Source organism: Lates calcarifer, linkage group LG6, assembly GCF_001640805.2.
Source record: "Lates calcarifer isolate ASB-BC8 linkage group LG6, TLL_Latcal_v3, whole genome shotgun sequence".
Classification (NCBI taxonomy): Eukaryota; Metazoa; Chordata; class Actinopteri; family Centropomidae; genus Lates; species Lates calcarifer.
The window spans coordinates 22,442,157-22,461,646 of NC_066838.1; the positions used below are offsets into that span (position 1 = coordinate 22,442,157).

General features: G+C 39.4%; 1 long non-coding RNA gene across 1 annotated transcript; it reads left to right on the plus strand.

The window, feature by feature from the left end:
• Positions 1–5,873: 5,873 nt before the first annotated feature.
• LOC108884100 (uncharacterized) lies at positions 5,874–14,967 on the plus strand. Its single transcript, XR_001961027.2, has 3 exons — positions 5,874–6,079; positions 8,682–8,792; positions 13,352–14,967. It is a non-coding gene; the product is annotated as an uncharacterized LOC108884100 (long non-coding RNA).
• Positions 14,968–19,490: the final 4,523 nt, after the last annotated feature.

Sequence of the window (19,490 nt, forward strand, 5' to 3'; positions counted from 1 at the left end):
GGAGACAATAAAAAAAGATAAATGAATGTGGACTTAATTGCATCAGGTGGATAAACACATGACTACAAAAGAAAATTAATGTTGCTTCGTATCTACGCAATGTCTAAATTAGCCATTGTTTGCTAGCATGTTTGCCATGTCTGCTCTTTAGCTTTTAAGGTCATGATCACTGTTGTGTTTACAGCTTGATGTAGGCTTGTCTTTTTGACAGGAAAAGCAGGAGTAAAATAAGTGATGGCTGATTTAGCTGTCATCGATTCTATTAGTAACACCTGTGCTTTTCCTGCTAAGACAAGTATGACAACTGTCTGCTGTGAAAAACACCCATTACTATAGTGCAGGTTTAAGGTAGTAGGCTATCATCATCATCATCTGCCATTTCAGCAAAATTACTCAACTTCTATTTCAGATGCTTCCTCTTCCAACGCTTCCTCAGGTCTGATATTCTCACTCTTATCAGGGCTGTGATCCAACTTGAGATTGAATTCCTTTTTCAAATTCTGTCACTTGCTCATTGTTGTGCTACCACAGAATGACATTAGGGCCGGAAAAGCCTTATAGTATTTATAGACCAAAGCTATGAGAACTGATCATGTGATAATAACGTGTTTGTTCCCATGACTAACAGGTGTAATGTTTGGTTCCCATGGGGGGAGGCGAGAATTGTTTGTGAACGTGTGACAGAAGGTTTTCATTCAGAGTATTTTCCTGGGAATGTTTGGTTCCTGTTGGATGGAAAAGTGTCGTAAGAGGGGAGATGACTAGAGTGTGTGTGTCAGGGACACTTTACAGGTTTGGTGTGTATGTCTGTGTGTGTACATCCTGGTGTTATACTTTTTTGATCTGTATTACCAGTAAATATTTACTCACATTGTACACAATCTGAACAAATAAGCCAAAATTTGTTTATAGTGGTGATGTTATGGAAATGGATTGCTCGACAGGAAAGATAAGTTGGAAATGTTTCAAGTGACTTTTCTGACTACTGTAAGGATACTGAATCGACCCAACCTAAAGAAAAAAACTAAACACTGTTGTGACTGACAAACACAGACACAGGGTGGTTTATGTTTAGCCCAGAGACGGTTCCCACATCATTCTATTTCTAGAAGTCATTGGCTCTAAATTGAGAGTTTGTAATCTGGCATCGGTTATTTTCTAGCCTCTGCTTATCTGAATATAACATGAGGAGCAGAATGAGTTTCTAACTTTTGAAAATAAGCGCCACAGCCGCCAGCTTTACATATTTATTTGGTAGCAAAGGTTGGATTACGCAGCTGGGAAACTAAATTATGTATCAACATCTAATGCTGATTCCTCTTCATAGGCCAAGCTCTCTAGATGAGGAGAGGGCAACAAGGATGGCAGATGTATACCTCCGCAAGTACCTATTTATCCTGCTTAAGTATGTGAAGCTAGAATAAACACTACCTACTTTATATGTGGGTAAGAATGCTGCTCTGGGTTTGGGATTTGATTGAAAGCACTGCTATCTAATCAGTGATAAATATTCATCCCATGGCCTTTTTTATTCAGTTGTTGTGAAGCCTTGAATTAATGGGAATTTATCTGGTCAGCTCCGAGATGTGGTTTAGATTCATGACATTTGGACGTCGCCTGTGTGGGGAAGCTTCGTTGTCAGGGAGGAGTTTGCATTCTATTGTGACCTGCAGCAAGTCAAGACTATGCAGATTTTGTAAAGCTTATGTTGAGTTTGAGGAATTATCCAACAATGGAAGATTTATTTTATAGTCATTTGAAGATTGCATTCTGTCTTTCTTATGGTCCTCTTAAATTCACCACCCTCCCTTTTCTGCTATCTCTCAGGTAGGAATTTTCCAGGAGTGTTTCTGCAGAACTGTGGAATGCTGACAGGATGGAGCATGTCTCTGGATCTCACACTATCTGCAGAATATGTCCTCAAGTGTCTGTGCAAACTAGCTCAGACAAAAAAAAAAAGAAAAAGAAAAAGAAAAAGAAAAACCTTGAGTGAAAGTTCACTTTCCACACAGCTGGTAGAAGAAAGTTGATAGGTATATTATTAGAATATAGATGCTTGTTGTAATTGAGACATTTACTATAAGAACAAAGAACAAAGTAGGTAGGGCAGATGTGATTAAATACAGAGAAGGGAAAAGATGTACTGTGAACCTTTCATTCTACATACATCATTATCATCTGCTGCTGTACTGATTTCCTCAAGTCTTTAATAATCAATTTCTGAGAACAAATGACAGACATGAGTCATGCTATGCCACTGTGAAAAGTTGCAGACTGAGGTTTTTACCACAGCACTCAGACAAAGCTCTACATGTGCTTTAGGCTGACTCACAAATGAATGTTTGCCTTTCACCTCCTCCTCCACCTTCATTCCTCACACGCTGAAGTATCCTACTGAGGTTACTGCAGGAATTTGACAGAGTGGAAGATGCCTTTATTTTCCCCTGAACGATGCTGACACGAGGCAACATGAGCTGCGGCTTTGTAAAGCTTCACGTCCTCTGTGATCAGCTCTGGTTAAGTCACTGGACCTGCTTGCCTGTGAAACCTGATCCAGTAGTGAGATTTTCTTTGAAATGGAAAGGTAATACAGTTTGCCTGCCTCAAGCGTAGATAACAGTTAGGCACTTCTTCTCTCTCTCTATTATGTGGGAGTACCATCAAAATGCATCAGTGCAACACATCTCTGTGGAGGTAATGGGATCTGAGTCCCTGATAATGGTGTACAATTTGAAACCTCATTTTGGCGGGGTAGTTAAGCTTTAACACGAGCAACACTTGACCATTATCTGCCTTGATGCTGATAGAGATTAGGAGAGATCCCTGAATTAGGCAAACATGACCGCAATGTCCTTTAATAAGAAAAATACTTAGTGAAGAGTCTTCCTGGAGTTACCCAATTTATTCCACTAGAAAAGGAAACAAAGTGTATTGCAAAAGGGCAATAACAATCTCAGTAGCAGGGCTACACCGATGACCTGCAGGAGGATCATCAAATATTTGTTTTGCCAACTGAGAGACTGGAAACACACTCGTGCGCCATCTACTGAGGCAGAGAGGGAAATCTCAGTGTGCAAAAGCTTAAAGGCAATTGACAGAACCCTCAATACGTATGAAATAAAGAATACTGTAAACTTTTTGCTTGATTTAAACAAGTCAAAAATAAATAAAAGACCGGGAGAATATACTGAAAATAAAATAGGAAAAGAAATATATAAGCAGGGCCATGCCAAAAAAAGCTGATAAACTTTTTGGACTAAAGTTTTTCTACTTGTAAATAATGTTTTATAGGTTTCTTTGCAAATGAATCCCAACAGAGCAGTGCTGAGAATAATGCCAGAAGACTGTAGACATCAGTCTTTGTTGGATATTCTTTGACAGCAGAGAAATGTATAACTGCATATTGACCAAATCAGGATCCACCTTCCACAGGAGAGTGAATAAGAAGTTTGATGAGTATTGTGTTCTCATTCTGAATTTGTATACCAATTCTGGAAAAATCGACCACTTGAAACATATTCTCTGTTGTTCATCTTCTGCTATATCTTAGCTATATCACAAACCTACACATCTGTGTGATGAAGTATTTTATATGAGAGAATAAACCTTAACTTTCCTGTCTTTTTATCAGGCTTGACTGTTGGTTGATAAAAAAAAACTTTGACAGGTTACTGGAGTAACAGCTTATTTGAAACCTGACATTCTGTGGAATTTGTCTTTCTAGTCTGTCTGATTTAATATGAGAGACTCTCCTGGACCTTTCTTACCCAGACTGTCTGAGGCCTCACTGGAACTTTTATTTGATAACCATAGAAATTCATGGTGTGTCCATGGTGTGTGCCTGGAGAAATGTGAAATGATCAGCCTTCACTGCCCCTGTTTAATAGATTCCAACTATTTCTTCCTTTTTTGACATCTAATTTAATTTTGCTCCTTAGCTCACCCTAATACACACTTGACACAGAGTGTGAGCACAGTTTGAACCATCGCTGCGATTTCACATCAGAGCTTGACGAAGGTTCCTTATTATTGTCATCAAACAGGAGAGATCACGGCCTTTGGTATCTCCATTCAGAGAAAATGACTTGAATAAACTATGAAGCATCAATCCAAACACAATCAATATTTTTATTGTAAACAGACACACCCGATGCTGCACAATAGTTCAGAAAAGTCCCTTTATGAACAATTGATTTATGGAGGTTTGTGGTCATTATTAGGGTCAGGGAACTGTTGAATACTCTGCACAGTATAGACAGTGCACTGTGGAGGAGACCATTTCACTATCTGTCTTTCTCAGTGTGTAGCCTATTTTCACTCTTGAAATGTTTCTTTTGCTTTTGGAACTCAGATATAGATTTCTGGAGAAAATGTGCAGAAACTAGATTTTTGTAACTTTTGAAAGTTACAAATGGTTTGTGCAATCTCTTTTCTCCATATGAGAGTGGGCGAGTCATGCGGAGGTATTTTCTCCAGCTGGGGGAGACACATAAAAAAAAAGAATGTTGGCAATATTATTTCTGAAACCGAGTTGACGTTATTGCAGTTTTATGTGTCATGGGAAATCATTGTGTCCTGGGCTGCAGCAAATGATTATTGAGAGCTAATAGTGTGCGATGTTTAATATAAGGGAAAGAACAGACAAAATCACTCATAGCACCTCAGGGAATAAATTAAGGGTGAGGGAGAGTGAGGGTATGAGGCATTTCCACGGAAGGAGAATCTTTATTACCACCTGCCTGGCTTTGTGTTGTGTCATTACTGGGACACAACAAATTTCATACTGTACAGCTGGTTGAAAACTCTATTCCCAGACTCTGCTGGAATGAGCTCTGTGTGGTACTGCAGTATTTACTGAAGCCAATACATCCAGCAAATATTGACCTGTGAAATGCAGTGGGAAACCATAGTGCCTGCAAACTCCTGAGGCAATCTGCAGCATTATTTCAATTTATTTTGCCATATGTTTGACTTAACAAGTCCACTATCCTTTCATTACACACCTCATGTTCTCAAGTGTATGAAGCCAAACAAGGATAAATTTGCTGTCTGCAAACTAGATCATACATAATTTACTTCTTTAACTGGTTGGACTCATGTAGCCCAGTGGTCTGTGGTGTCAGGTCATTGAGTCTCCTCTACATCCCAGTCCCCAGGCAGATTTCTCTCTCATTGACCTTCTGCAGGGCAGACTACTGCTCGTGTGTTGTGGAGAAAAGCAGCGTGGTCTCAGGAGGCCTGCCTGTGCCTGGGTGTGCTTATCAGCAAGCGGAAGAGAGAAGCTATTTTCCCCTATCCTTCAATGAAGGGCACCTGAAGAGGCTTCTGCACAGGTAGGACTAACTGCAAAGTACATGTGGCTACCAGACAGAAAGAGAGCACAAATTAAATCAAATGATTAATGAGAAAAGAAATCAAAATCATGTATCATGTTTTTTCATGCCAAATAATGAAATTAATCTGACATATGTCAAAACAAAATTCCCTGTAATAAACAAACTCAACACTAAAACATGGCCAAGATATGTTGAGGATTTATTTGTTTTAATTATCAACTGAGCACACCAGTTAGAAAACCAGATTAAGTGCCAGTTCAGTGCAGGAGAACACCAGCCCTCTGTTCAGGTTCAAGCAGGAGTCTTGTTGTGTGCAGCAGACTGAGAGGTATGAAACATGAGCACATTACAGTGACAATGTCAAACCAGTCCGCTGCCATTTCTCACCCTGCCTCGGCCTTAGAGCTTTGTATACTCCCTGGACTTTGTGCTATTTCCTTTTTTTATTTTGAAATTACTTTCCTTGTTGTGTTATTTACAGTTTAGCTTCCTGTCCTTGTGTGTTTTTTCCCTCCAGTGTCTTGTCCCCTCACCTGTTCCCACTTCTCCAATCAGCCCTGCAGTCACCTGGTCTCTCCCCACCTGCACCTCATTCTCCAGTCTGCTTGGACTCGTGCTTCTCCTTTGTCTCTCTCTCAGGTCATCTGCTTTAGTTGCTGCTGTGTTCCTGTGCTCTCATTCACTGTTACTGGATTACCTGTTTTTTGGATTTGTGTTTGCCAGGTCGTCCTACCCGTCTACTTGTAAGCCAGTTCTGTTCATTTACTTAAGTACCTTCATTTCACCTTTCTACCTTGGTGTGTGTCTGCATTTGGGTCCTGAAACTATGAACCACAACAGTGTCAACATTATCATCAAGATATTTCTAAACAATAATAATAATTTACAATATTATTATTCAGAAAACAATGTGTTAGAATTAACCACCTGGAAATGTTTTCTGTAAACTGTAACTGTTTTGTTTAAACATTATAAACTGGCACATTAGATGTTAAATGGATTTTAAAGATCATGACATCTGATAACACAAGAAGAATGGCAGCATTTAGGAACATTCTGCAATGTTACAATAAAACTATCTCCAGTTGTGACCTACTATCAATATTAAGACAGTTTAAAAACAAAAACAGATTTGGATTTCAGTAATGAGACATCAGCTAGAATAAACATGTTGAGAATGACACGAACAGAATGTTTTTTCACTGTTGTCTCTATAATGTTGAGTCTGGACCCTGTGGTGGAGAAGCACCAGCTGCTGGTGGTGATGATGATGATATGAGGATGAGGGGGTAGAGGGTTGTACAGTATCAAAGAGCTGCGTTTAACAAGTGGTTGGTTCAAAGAGTACTAAAAGAATATTGATTGGTCAGATATGGAGATGTATGAAGTTCTTGAATGTGAGGAAATTTAACAGCATTGAAAAAATGAAATTGACATTTAGGCCGGAAATCTATCAAACAGGACCAGAGTGGGAGAAGAAGAGACAAATAGAAACAGAAATTTTCATTTATTTTACTGGTATAGAGCTTTCAAAGTAAATCAGATGTTCGTGTTGTGTAGTGAAGTGTATCATTCAAAAATGTCTCAAGTAAATCAGTAAAATAGAATAAAAATATTACTTTCCAAAATAAAATGTACCTTCATATTTGTTAACATCACATTATTTTCAAACAACACTGTCAGCACTCTTCACAGTTCTGTTTTTATGTACCATTATTATCAATGTTCACACTTCTTACTTAATGTTTTGACAGTTTTGATCTAAATCATTTATTTATAGACACATTTCAACTAAAACAAACTGCTCTTTAGCAGATTGTTACTTTGCACAACTTTACAGTACATTAAGTTCACTACATTTTGGTTTCTCCCTGTGCATTGAAGAGCATGCCATATGGCAAGCATGTGAAGGCTTATATTGAATTGTTGAATAACTTTTAACATTTAGCAAAAATTTGAATCACATTATTTGTCACGTGTTTTAAATCCTGCACAAATAACTGAAAATGTGTTTAAAGGACTCGATAGCTTGGAAATTGGTCTTAAATGAATCAAAAATGCCTGCTATAGCCTTCTCCACTGACTTCTGGCCCACTGCAGGCCTTGCCCTCTGCATCATCTCACAGTGCTGGAGGTCTCAACAGAGCGGCAGTGGAGCGAGTGGTGATTAAGTTGGAAGGTCAGGTGGAATTGATTCTTTTCCCCATGGTGCATCCTTGCAGCACTTAGACTGGAGACAAGTGCCAATTTGTTTTGGGAGCATAGGATTATTTTGGAGATGCTCACTCCCCTTCTTCTCTGTTTTTCCCCTCCTCTCTCTTGGGGTTTTTGCCTGCTCTTATGGGCCCTCTGGCTTGCTGAAGGTCAGACAGACAGTGGTCAGACATTGGGAGAACCAGGCAAGCCCTTCAGAGATTGGCTTAATTGAGCTCAATTACTTCATGAAATGGTATACTCTAACCCACAATGATCTTCCCTAATGATTCATTAGTGCATTAATCACCCATTTAACTAATGGGAATAACCATCTCTATTTTAATAACTGCTCCAAACAAAAAGCTTTTGCCCTTGGTGTGTGTGGCTTTTCCAGTGTGTGTTGGACAATCCAGTGATTGCAACTTTAGTGCAGCAGCAGCTTCTCTTTAATATGAAGCAATATAATTGTTAAATTAATTTGTCACTCAAAATGTTCTCTTCTTTTATTATTTTTTTATATTAAAATGTGTGGTCTGTATGGTGGGAAGTGAAGGCAGGCGTCATGTATTTCATGTCATGTATACAATATCTGAGCAGTGCGAGCTTCAATCTGACAACTTGTTCTGTTGTCTTCATGCCTCATCAAGAAGTGACAGCAAGCCGTAATTGTGGACCGAGCTTCTTGTTTTGATAGAGCTGACTGACGCAAAGCTGACAGCACACACAGCTGCCATCAGTTATGAAGCTACCAACATTGTCTACGTGTTTTTTGGGCTGAGCGGGTTTCAAAGACACCTGAAGTGTATCAAACAAAAGCGCAGCGAAATGGGCATCTTTAAACATGGTCACTTAAAATATATATTATTATACTGAAAAACATCAACATAAAGAAAAAAAGGTATGCTGGAAACTACATACAGCACTTAAAGATAACTTCAAAGTCTGATATTTAGTGTAGATAAGAATGTAATTTAAAAAAAAAGCTTCATAGAGAACAGGTCCACGCTAATGTGTGTCCATGCATTATCTGTCATTATTATGAGTTTGCACTTCAGAGTGTGTACCTGATTTGTGTGTGTGGGAGAGAGGTCCACTGGGACTTTGGTGTGTTTTTCTTTCTTATTAACAATTCATCCTTTTCCCCTACAGATTGCTGTGCCATAGCTGCATGTCAGCCGGCTGTGCCCCCCCCTCCCCCCCCACCGTGGGTAGTGATGGAGGCTCTCTGACTGTGAAGAACGCGTGTAAAACGTGCCGATGGTAAGCGCCTCTCCACACATCCCGAGGGAGATGCAAACGCTGCACTCTCCCTCACCTTGCTTGGTTAAATCCGTGGGATATAGGAAATGGGGGGGTGGGGGTGGGTGTGTGTAGGGTGGTTGGCTGGAGGTCTGGAAGAGCAACAAATGCAATCATGACGCAGGTAGTGGCTGCTTGGAATGGTAATGCTATTATAATGATTTTAAGGGAATGTCTTCATAAATGTCTGCTCTCTGGGGGAGGCAACGGGGAGACGAGGGGGCCCTTGCGCAGACGGGCTCTTTTCACTATGAATAAATTCATGTCCACTCCTGTGTGCTGCTGCAGCCTCTGTTTGCTCATCTCGTATGCAGCTGGTTCTGTGGCCAGTCCCAAGAGATGAAAGTTTGTAAACACGAATGATAATTAGAAACAGGTCGACGGGCAGGTAATCTGCATGTGGGTCCCATGGACGTGCTCGCCCAGTATGCAGCCATTTGGGTGGCCTTCCATTAGCATTTTGTTTGCACAGAGATGCAGGTAACGTTTGATCTTTTATCAAGGCAAACAGAATAGATGTAATTTCTAATAGCTTTTAAAGGGGATTAGACCTTATATATAAAGAGGGGAATGACTGACAAGTAGATTTTATGACTTCTGGGCATCCTTGGTTTTTGACTAGACTTTGTTTATGTTTGTCACCACACATACAGCTCAGCAAACTGGACCCACAAAAGTTTTAGGCCTATTTGAGTTTAAATAGGAGGCAAACAGTGACCATTTCTTATCAGAAGGATGCACATGCAGTGCAAGTTTATGCTTCATAGTTTGTGCAGTAACACTCTGTTTACCAGACAACATAGCTGTCCCATTTGGTTAGAATTTTCAGATGTTCTCTGACCTCTGTGTTGAAAAGTTGGGAATTGCGTAAGAGCAGACTGGCACATGGAGCAGGCTGGCAAGCATCTGGGGGGACAGCTAAATTAGAACTCATGGGTTTTATAGATTTGATAGAGAGCCTCTGGTGGCACCAGGTTCCTGACTTGTTAATATAATGACAGGATGCTAATGATTAATTAAGAGGTTGATTTTCATTATTACACGGCGAGAGAGAGGTTTGATCTTGAGGTGACTTTGGAGCAGGAAGAGAAATCGAGGCTTTAGCTATTCTGCAGTCATACCTTCTCCTGGCACTAACAAACCCCTGACAGCAAACAAATCTTTGACAAGTCCCCCTCATCGCCCGTCCCCCTTTTATAGATAGTCTTAAGACTTTAATCCGGATCCAGTGACAGGCTCATCCTCAGTCAATAGGGTAAAGAGAAGCTCATGCGAGGGATGTGTGCACTTGTCCAAAGGCTGGTTCAAGCGCACATGCTCCGAATCTTAAACTGGAGCTCACCTCAAATGAAGGGTATTGAAGGAGGAATTGACATGTTTTGTGAATGAGGCCCCACTTTGATTTTTTCCAATGCTGTAGAATTTCATCTTCTTGGTTCTCAGACTTTAAAAGTGACCACCTAACATGCTGTAATGAGTTCATAAAAATTGGACAAATGATGCTTTCCGTTTTCCATTCACTAAAGCATGTCCCAAAATATAACGTACTGGAGGGGTTAAGGATATTTGTCTTCTGAGGGTAGAATACGCTCCTTTCTTTGTCCACTTCAACCTTGTAACTCCTTGTTATGTTATGTTGCTATGTTATTTTAGAGGTATCTACTGCCTTGCATATGTCTCCTGTGTTTTATGTGTGTGGTATCTCTGTTCCGTCAGCAGTGATCCATACACAGTCACATTTTAGAGCTTTAAGCTGGAGTGTGAGCGAGGATCTGCTGGTTATAGCTATGTGCCCTGCAGGTCCCAATCTGTCTTTGTTAGGCCTGCTGCGTGGCCTATCACACCTGCCTTGCCTAAGACTGATCACCACCATCTCCACCAGCCTGTGCAGCTGCAGCTAATGTAACAATTCACATGTACTTTTTTATTGTCACAAGTGGCACTTTAACTTCATCCCTTGTGTATAGTGACAACCTCCACCTTCACAAAATATGCTGAAATTGAAATCATAAGACAGATGTCAGAGATGTTGTGTGTATGTGAATACACAGGTGATAAAATAGCGAAGTAGATTTACTCAGGAACTGAACATAACCACAGCTTTGAGGCTATTTTGTGGGATTTATATTTTACTCCATTAGATAGGCACATTTCACAACAGACATTTTGCCTTGTAATTGTAGGAAAAGCACAGGTGTTACTAATAACATGACTCTGTTCTAGTCATGTGCTTCAGTTTGACGATGAGACAGCATCCACAATTCCAGGACTCAAAAATGGAAGCAGCCTAATGAAATTCAGCAACCATTAAAGCAACATTGTGACCATTTTAACTTAAAGTAACAGCTTCAGAACTGTTTTGATGGAACACTGATTTGTAATGGAGAGAATGGTGCCCCTGCCATTCCCACTCTGCCCCCTGAATGTCTGTTTTGTAACTTTGGTGAGCAAGAATGATCTCCCACTAGCAGGTTATATTGCCAGAATCAGGACCAGCAAGTTCAAGAGCAATGTGAAATGTGGATCAGTTAAAAATACTTCAAGTGATTGAAAACCTGCAAAAATATTAAGAATTCCAAAAGGAGTTTGGTGCATTTGTTATTGTAACTGCACTTCTAGCTCTGGGAGCCAGAGATCATGGGGAATATACACAAGTGATTTGATAGGCTACATTCTCTGTACATGGAAACTGCTTAACTGCTCGGGCTCAGAGCCCAGTAGACTTAATTACCACTTGTGACTGCAGATGCTGCTGTTGCAATACAATGCAACGTAAATTGACATTGTGTTACTGTAATTTTATGATTTACACCTGTGCCTTTCCTACTGTGACATGTCAAAATGAGCATGAAATGATTTATGATTGAAAATATTTATCAAAACAATATCTAAATGTAGATGCTCTGATAACTGTTGCTCTGATATCTTGCAAAATAACATTTCCACATGGCCTGTTCCCACTGGTCAGTATCAATTGGCTGATGCTTGTTGAACTGAAGAAGTACATTCTAAGTGTTTATTCCCCACCACTAATCAAATAGTGACACATTTTAAAATAATATCTGTATGTAATCCCTGTTGTTCAAAATACCAACTTTGAAGTCCTAAAAAACAGTTTTACTTTTGGCTTATCCTCAAGGCATTGATACATTTTTTTGTTAAAAGAAAAATATTGAAAAAAACAATTTTGTATCAAAATTGGAGTTACAAAGTTTTCATATAGCAACAGCAACATGTCCAAGTCTCAGATGTTTATAATTTTGAAAGGTTGCATATTGACAGTAGCAGTTACATGTTTGTCTGGATGAATCATACATGCTGACTGACCCTCATTGTTTAAACATAAAGTGCCTCTATATTGACTAGTTGTTAACTTTATCAGAATGTCAATAGTCATTATTACTTATCTTGTCTTGATTATCCTCTGAGCTGTAAAATCAATTAGGCATAATCCAATCCTATTCTGCAGGTCAAAAGTTCATACTGTACGAAGGCTCACTGTATAGTGTTATAAATGCGACTCTCGTGCATTTCCTCCCTTCCCAAGAGCTGCAGATATTACGTTTTCTGAGCACCCTCAAGAATAAATCTAATTTGCTAAATAATGGCATCGTTTTACCTGTTTCTCAGTGGGAGAGAACAGGTCACGCAATGCTAATCACAAGGCTAATAATGTTGGATACACTTGTAAGCAGGAGCTACACAGAATGGCAATGATCAATATAGCTGAGCCAGTGTGGGCAGAGCAATGCAAAAGTATTCAGCTCAGAGTGTACAGGTTAAGGGTGGACAACGTGACCGAGCGTGCTGGAGCAGCTCACATGGGATAATTATGAATTTCCATATCCAAGGACAGACTTTCCCACTGATTCACACACTCCACATGCACCACACCGATGGAAACACCTTCAGGTTATTACTCTGTAAGCTCTGTGAATGACTCTATCTTTCCTTGCCTGATTACATGATCAAATACAACAGTGACAAAAAGCGGTGTACACTAACAGAACACTGAAATAGTAATAATCCCCTATTTCTCCCCAGCAAATCCAATTTTAACAGCATATTGTGTCTGGATAGGTGTTCATCCTTGACTGAATTTGATGGAAACCTGCAATAACGTGGGCATACCTGAGATAATGCAAAGTGACATTGCCACGAGTGCCTTTGTTTTCCACATTTCTCCCCTGATATAATTGAATGATGCATTGTGGAGCTAGAAATCAATGCGATTAAGACAAAACACAGAATCCAACAGGTCATGATAATTATCTGGATAAATCTGTAAATCAATAACACAGTGTGTTGTTCTGACATGAAAAAAACACAAAGTCAAAGCAGATGCATGTCACCTATTGGGATAATCAACAGACTGTAGCTTTCATGGCGTGGAGAAGAGCTGTAGGTTACTGAGGAATTGTCCCTGCTGCAGCCCTGGCCTAAACTCTCCACATCTCTGGATCAGAGTACACTAATTTGATTTCACGACATGCCGTTGAAGATGCATTAATCTTTCCCAGACCATCGATGCCCCTGAGCAGCTGGAGGAAGAGGGAGAGTGAGACACACAGAGGGAAGTGGGGTCGGAGCAACGTGCCTCCCATGCTAACAATGTTCTCGAGCCAACAGAAGCGCATCCCTCCAGGCAGCCCGTGTAAACAGTGCACACCATCTCTAAATCACATTCACACCCTCAGAGACTTTCTGGGCTCTCTGTCCCTCTTCACACCTCCCTCCCCTTTTGTCTGAGGGCTGAGGCAGCATGGTCAGTTGGCTCCTTTTGCTGATGCCAGTAACAAGTGCTTTTTGTCATCTGAAGATTTTGGGTTTTATTTGTTTTGTTCTGTGGGAGTCAGTGCTGTTTTTTAGTCATTGTGTGGGTGCAATTATTTTGGTTAAGCCTTTAAAAACATAGAATTTGTCAGGATGTGACATTTTTTCTAACATCATACCATCTATCAAATATGATTTTAATTCTTTTGTACAATCAGTCACTACAGTACTGATAACGTTAGTATTCCACTCGACACATCTCCTGTTCCCATATGTATAGTCCGAACCCTATAGGTTGGCCCTGAGACAGCTGTGTGCAGCGATAACTTCTGTCACATAATCAAAGCTAATCCATAGCTGCAAGGCAACTCCTCATATCTTACTTTAGAGCAAAGTGGAAATAAAAGATCCATCAATGAGCAAATGTCCCCAAGTCGATTTTGGTCAACAGAAATCAAAGGGAGAGAGGAAGAAGAGAGGGAGGAGATAAAGGGGACTACCACAGACTCTTTCTTGCTGTTAACCCCCACCCACCTCCTGTCCCATTGGCCTACCCAACTGTCATCTCACTCTGGGGTACAGCACAGCTCTGCCAACAGCTTTCTTGTCTTGTTCCATTGATCCATTTTAACACACGGTGGTGAAAGCATCAAACGCTGTGTGCCATGCAGGATCCATACCCCCCTCCCTTCATGGTTTTCAAAGGAAATGATGAAGGCATGAAAATATGAAAATGCTCTTCACAGGGGTCTGTGAAGGAGGCAATTTCCATCATGCCCATGTCTATTTCCTATGTAGAGGAAAATAACACATTTCTCTGATGTTCCTGCACACAGAGCAGCAGTGACTCTACTTCTGCCGAAGCTTACAGAGAGGGTAGAACAGATTGGGGGAGTATTAAATTACTGAGGAGGCTGACTTTTTTTTAAAACTCTTTATTTGGTTTACACCCCTGGGGTATGTAATCATAGCCACAGCAAATCCTTGGATTGGCTTATTAGCATATTCATATATCCTGAGTTATTTGTTCACATAAAACTTTGTGGTTGTCCTTGATAAGCATTTTTAACTGGTTGTTTGATTACAACACAGTGGTATATACTGTACACAGAGGACAGGCGACACCGAAGAAGCAGCAGAAGTAGAAAAGACATTTTTTCCCCCCTTTTTCCCTGGCAGGTTTTGATTCTGGGTGTTGGAAAATGAGAAGCACATGTTTATACATAAAATGTAACCCTCAGAGTAGAGATTATGTTTACACATTATGGCAAGATTTGTGCTTTTTTATTGCGTTAAAGTGCAAGATTTATCCTGGGCATTCACTTCAATAAAGAATGGATTTTATGAGACCTGTTTACTGTGCCAACTTTTCACCATATCTGCTCTGCTAATGTAGTTTTAGGATGTCAGGCTCAAAACAATGGCAAATCCCCCCCATACTCATCCAGCTTGATTAGTTCTTTTTAAATAAACATAGGGCCAATGAGGGATCATGATATCGGGGTTGAAGTGAGGAAGCGTTCCAGCAAAGAGCCATTTGCATGAAGGAGATGTGCTCATATCGGAACTTGATGAGCTGCACTTGCTTGGTAAATAAATGAATTAATCCTGTCTATTGTCCTTGAGATTTATTCAGCTGGTGTCCTCACAGGAGAGTAGAAGTTAATTAAGATCATCGTGAGGGATGTGGTTCTGTCTACTCATAAAGATATTGTGCTCGAGAGGAGTAGCATTCCTTGGGCTAACTGCAGTGTGCACAACATAGCTTTTCTTTTCTTTTTTTTAAAATCAGATTTATTTGCTTCTTTTAAAAGATAATTGTGATCTGATGGCTATAATTGAATTCATCATCTCCGAATAGATATGGCAGCAAAATAGTCTGAGTAATTTTAATTAGCGTAAAAATCATCACCATACCGACAGTTTATGAAAGCCCTCACCCTCTCAGAGTTAATTTACTAGTTTCATATCCACTGCCCATATCTGATCTGTCTGTGGACAACTTTTCAGTTATCACTTATCACCTCAAACATGTTTGTACTGACAAATATACCCTTAGAAGTGTGTTTTATTTATTTTATTTTCAAGTATTCATTCCCCTAAACAAACAAACCTGATTATTCTGATTATTCTACATTTCTAATTTAATCAAAACCTGAAGAAAAATACCTCTTGGGATTTGCTAATACAGTTTTTACATTATGCTCTGTGTTTATATTTGTTCTGCTCGAGAAGAAGACTTTCATAGTTTGAGATACTAAAAAATTACTCAATTTCAAACATTATTTAATACTAATATACTGATAAATCTTATACTGTGTAACTGGAGTGTTTGTCATTTAGGCACAGGACTTATATTGGACAGTCTCTTTTTAAGGTGTTAAATTAGGATGTGATATATATTCTTCCTGACTGTTACACAGAATTGAACCTTACCATCATTTTCATATATTTTTTGCCTGTTCACTACAGATTAAGCACACCTTACATTACTGCTGACAGTTTTCTCAAGAATACTATGGAAATTTAGATTGAGGGACACGTTCTTCTGCCTTACACACAACCAGTGGTTCAACGATGACCTTTTTAATTAAATGACTAAGCATGTTTCACTTTTCATAATTTTCGTGACAAACTCTGAATGCATTGTCTAGTTTGAAATGTCAGTTCCATATGCAACAAGAGAAATCTGTCAAAGCAGCCCTGCTGTTGATTGCATTAACATGCAAGATATTTACAGTAAATATGACAAAACATAAAGGGCAACAAGATGTTCACTGTGATTACGCCTCTGCAGCAGGTCTGAAGTATCTGATGATTGTCATTGCACTAACATGAGCTAATTGATGCATGAATAGTAGGAAACAACTACAATGGCAAATTAAAAATGAAAGCTGCTTTGAAACATAGGTAGGCAGTAATTATATACGATTAAATGGACTGAACATGCAGAAATGTCAGTATGGTTTTCTAAATTACCTCTTAGACCTGCTCCTCTTCCTCCTCATCCTCCTCAGTGCCATTCAATTCGAGGGAGAGTAAAGGACTCAAATCTGCCCGGCAGTAACTCCAGTTACTCCAGGGAGCTGACTCCTGAATGTGTCACCAGCATTACCATACCCTCCTGCACATTCACTCAGCTTTTCCCAACCCTATTAGCAGATACTGTACTTCTCCACTTAAATCAGTAATTAAGGGTCACATTTGCTCCTTTTAAGCATTTGGCCAATCTGTTTTATAATCAAGTGCACTGTAGGAAAAATGAATAGAACAGATAACTCCCCACTAAGTTGCCAGATGGATGCTTAATCTTCAGTTTACAATGTTACTAAGGTGTACAGTTTGTAGCTCCATGGACTCTGGATATTTATACTATATGCTATATACTGACAGTGTTTCAACCCATTGAACACAATATTCATCCAAAGTTTTACACCAACATGAAGTTCAGGTTACTAATTCTGCAATTATTGCATCACTGTGGACAAATATGTCAGTGTCATCTTGATGTATATGCACTATCACAGCATTGTCTGTTAAAATAACCCTGACTGAGGTTAATATTGTCTGTCTGATTATATGTAACTGCACAGGCTGTCATTTTTCTTCAAGCTTACAAGGTGACACTTTCAAATTTATTCCAATACATTGTTTGAATTAACATATTTCAAAAAACAATGTTTATATTTTCCACATACTGAAATGTGTGATTACTGTCACGCATGGCCCCTAGTATTTTAAGACTGTTTTCATGAACTGTGTACCTTTTAAATTGATGCCACTTAGTGGTATGTGTAAAAAATTGCTGCATCATATTTTCCTTTCCTTATTACCAATAAGAATTTCAGATAAAAAATGCAATTACAAAATCTAAAACCCAAAACTCCATGGTCCCACAGGTCCTCATTACTGCTGGAATTTTGTAGATGTCTTGTTTTTGGCGTTGCAGAAATTACCAGGCACAATGCAAGATGTGCCCCAAGATGTTTCAGAACATTACAGTATATTTAAATCATTTTTATCTTTTTCCATAACAAATATCTGTGGGGGCCACTGTTGGCTATGGTCCCCCCAGCAGCTATTTATGCGGCTTAATAGCAGGCACTGTAGCTATATTTCACATGTATTTCTTTACTGTGTACTTATAGAGGCATGCAGTGGAGGCATAGCAGTGATTGAAGTGAAGCCCTTAGCGGTGACAGTTCCAGCCTTGATATTAATGGAAGCCCACATAATTGCGCACGCCATTAAGGAAGTACAGATGCTATCAGGGAGTGCACACATCGTTATTTCTCAGTGTAACACCTCATTAATATTTGTTGTTTTTTAATTTTTTCTCTCCACCTCCCTCCCACTTTGCGAGGAGGAGGGCTGGATTGGATGCTGTGCGGGACAGAAAGTGACAGAGAGATGAATCTTCCTGACTCCAGGCAGATGTTTCCTGTTCAGCATTCAAATTAGAGACACACAAGAGCCTCAACAGCACACACACACACAGGAAAAAGTGAGACATTTCTGAAGATCATAAAGGAGATTTAGGCATCTCTGTTGCTCGTCTGGAACTTCCCCAAGTATTTAAAGGTCAGATGGCTGAAAGCGAGGTGTGATCTATTCAAAGATGTGGGGACGAACTGCTGTATCCCTCTGTAACCTTTTGCTGCTTGGGCCTGTGTTGGGTTTGTTGTGACCTGCAGTTGTCATGGCCTGTGGAAAAAGTTTTGAGTGTTGGACTGGTAACATGTTAACATTATCATTTCAGTAATGTCAGATAGGATAAAAACAGCTGAAAAACTCATCACTCACATTCAACACCCTAAGCAATTAAAGGACTATACAGGGATGATCTTCCCTCAACTCATGCTCAACCCAGTCCTGTCCATGTACACATAATGCAATCTATTGATTTTGTGTACATGGACACAAGTTTATCTTTATTTTTTATTTTCTTTAAATGACGGCCAACACGATTTAGAGTTCATCAAATTATCATAACATTTAATAGACTGATTCATTTAACATACATGGACAGGAATCAGCCATTTGTTGTGATAGTAAAATAATGACTTGTAGTGACTACAACAATTTTATACTTATATACGTTTATTTGAGATTAGTGACTTCAGAAACGTCATGTTCAGTTAAATTTAACCAAACCATGATTTTTATTTATTAATTTTTAACTAATTTTAACCAAAGTGCTTCTGTTGTCTAAACCTAACCACAGGTGGGACTCTGGATGTAAACCCTGGTCTTTCATGTGATGTATGCTTTGTATGCCCACCACGCACCCCAACCTACCTCCTTGAAACTCTGCTTCCATTAGTGATTGCAGAACTTCATTCAAATATGTTCTTTTGCCAGTTGAAATACATGAGTTTGAAAGTTTGAATTTTTTCTCATGATTTGGTTGGCAAACAAGTCAGAGCTGATCTGCAGCCAACACATGTGAGAGGAGGTATTATCTTTTCATTTTGATTATAAACAAAACAGGAACATTTTCATGCAGCTCTATGTGAAAATATTAGAATTCATTTTCTTCTTTCTAGGGTTGATTGAAACCTCACAGCATCATTTTGTCTGAGCAAAGATAACTCTTACTCTATTCCTCGCCCAAGCTTTGAAATTAACTTTTTAAACCCACACTTATGTTTCCTGAAGAATCCTCTGCAGCGCCGCCTTTCCCTACTGACTCTCTCTTCAGCTTAAGAGATAAAAAATTCTTTTGAGGAGCAGAAGTGTGGATATTGGATTTGAAGTCTAGATTCCTGTCATCTTTGATTCCATGATTTCTCTTTTATTCTGTTAAATATATCTTCTGTTATAGGAAACCTACATAAATGTAAATGTTCTTATTACATAGCAAATCTCATGATCCGTAACTTGTAT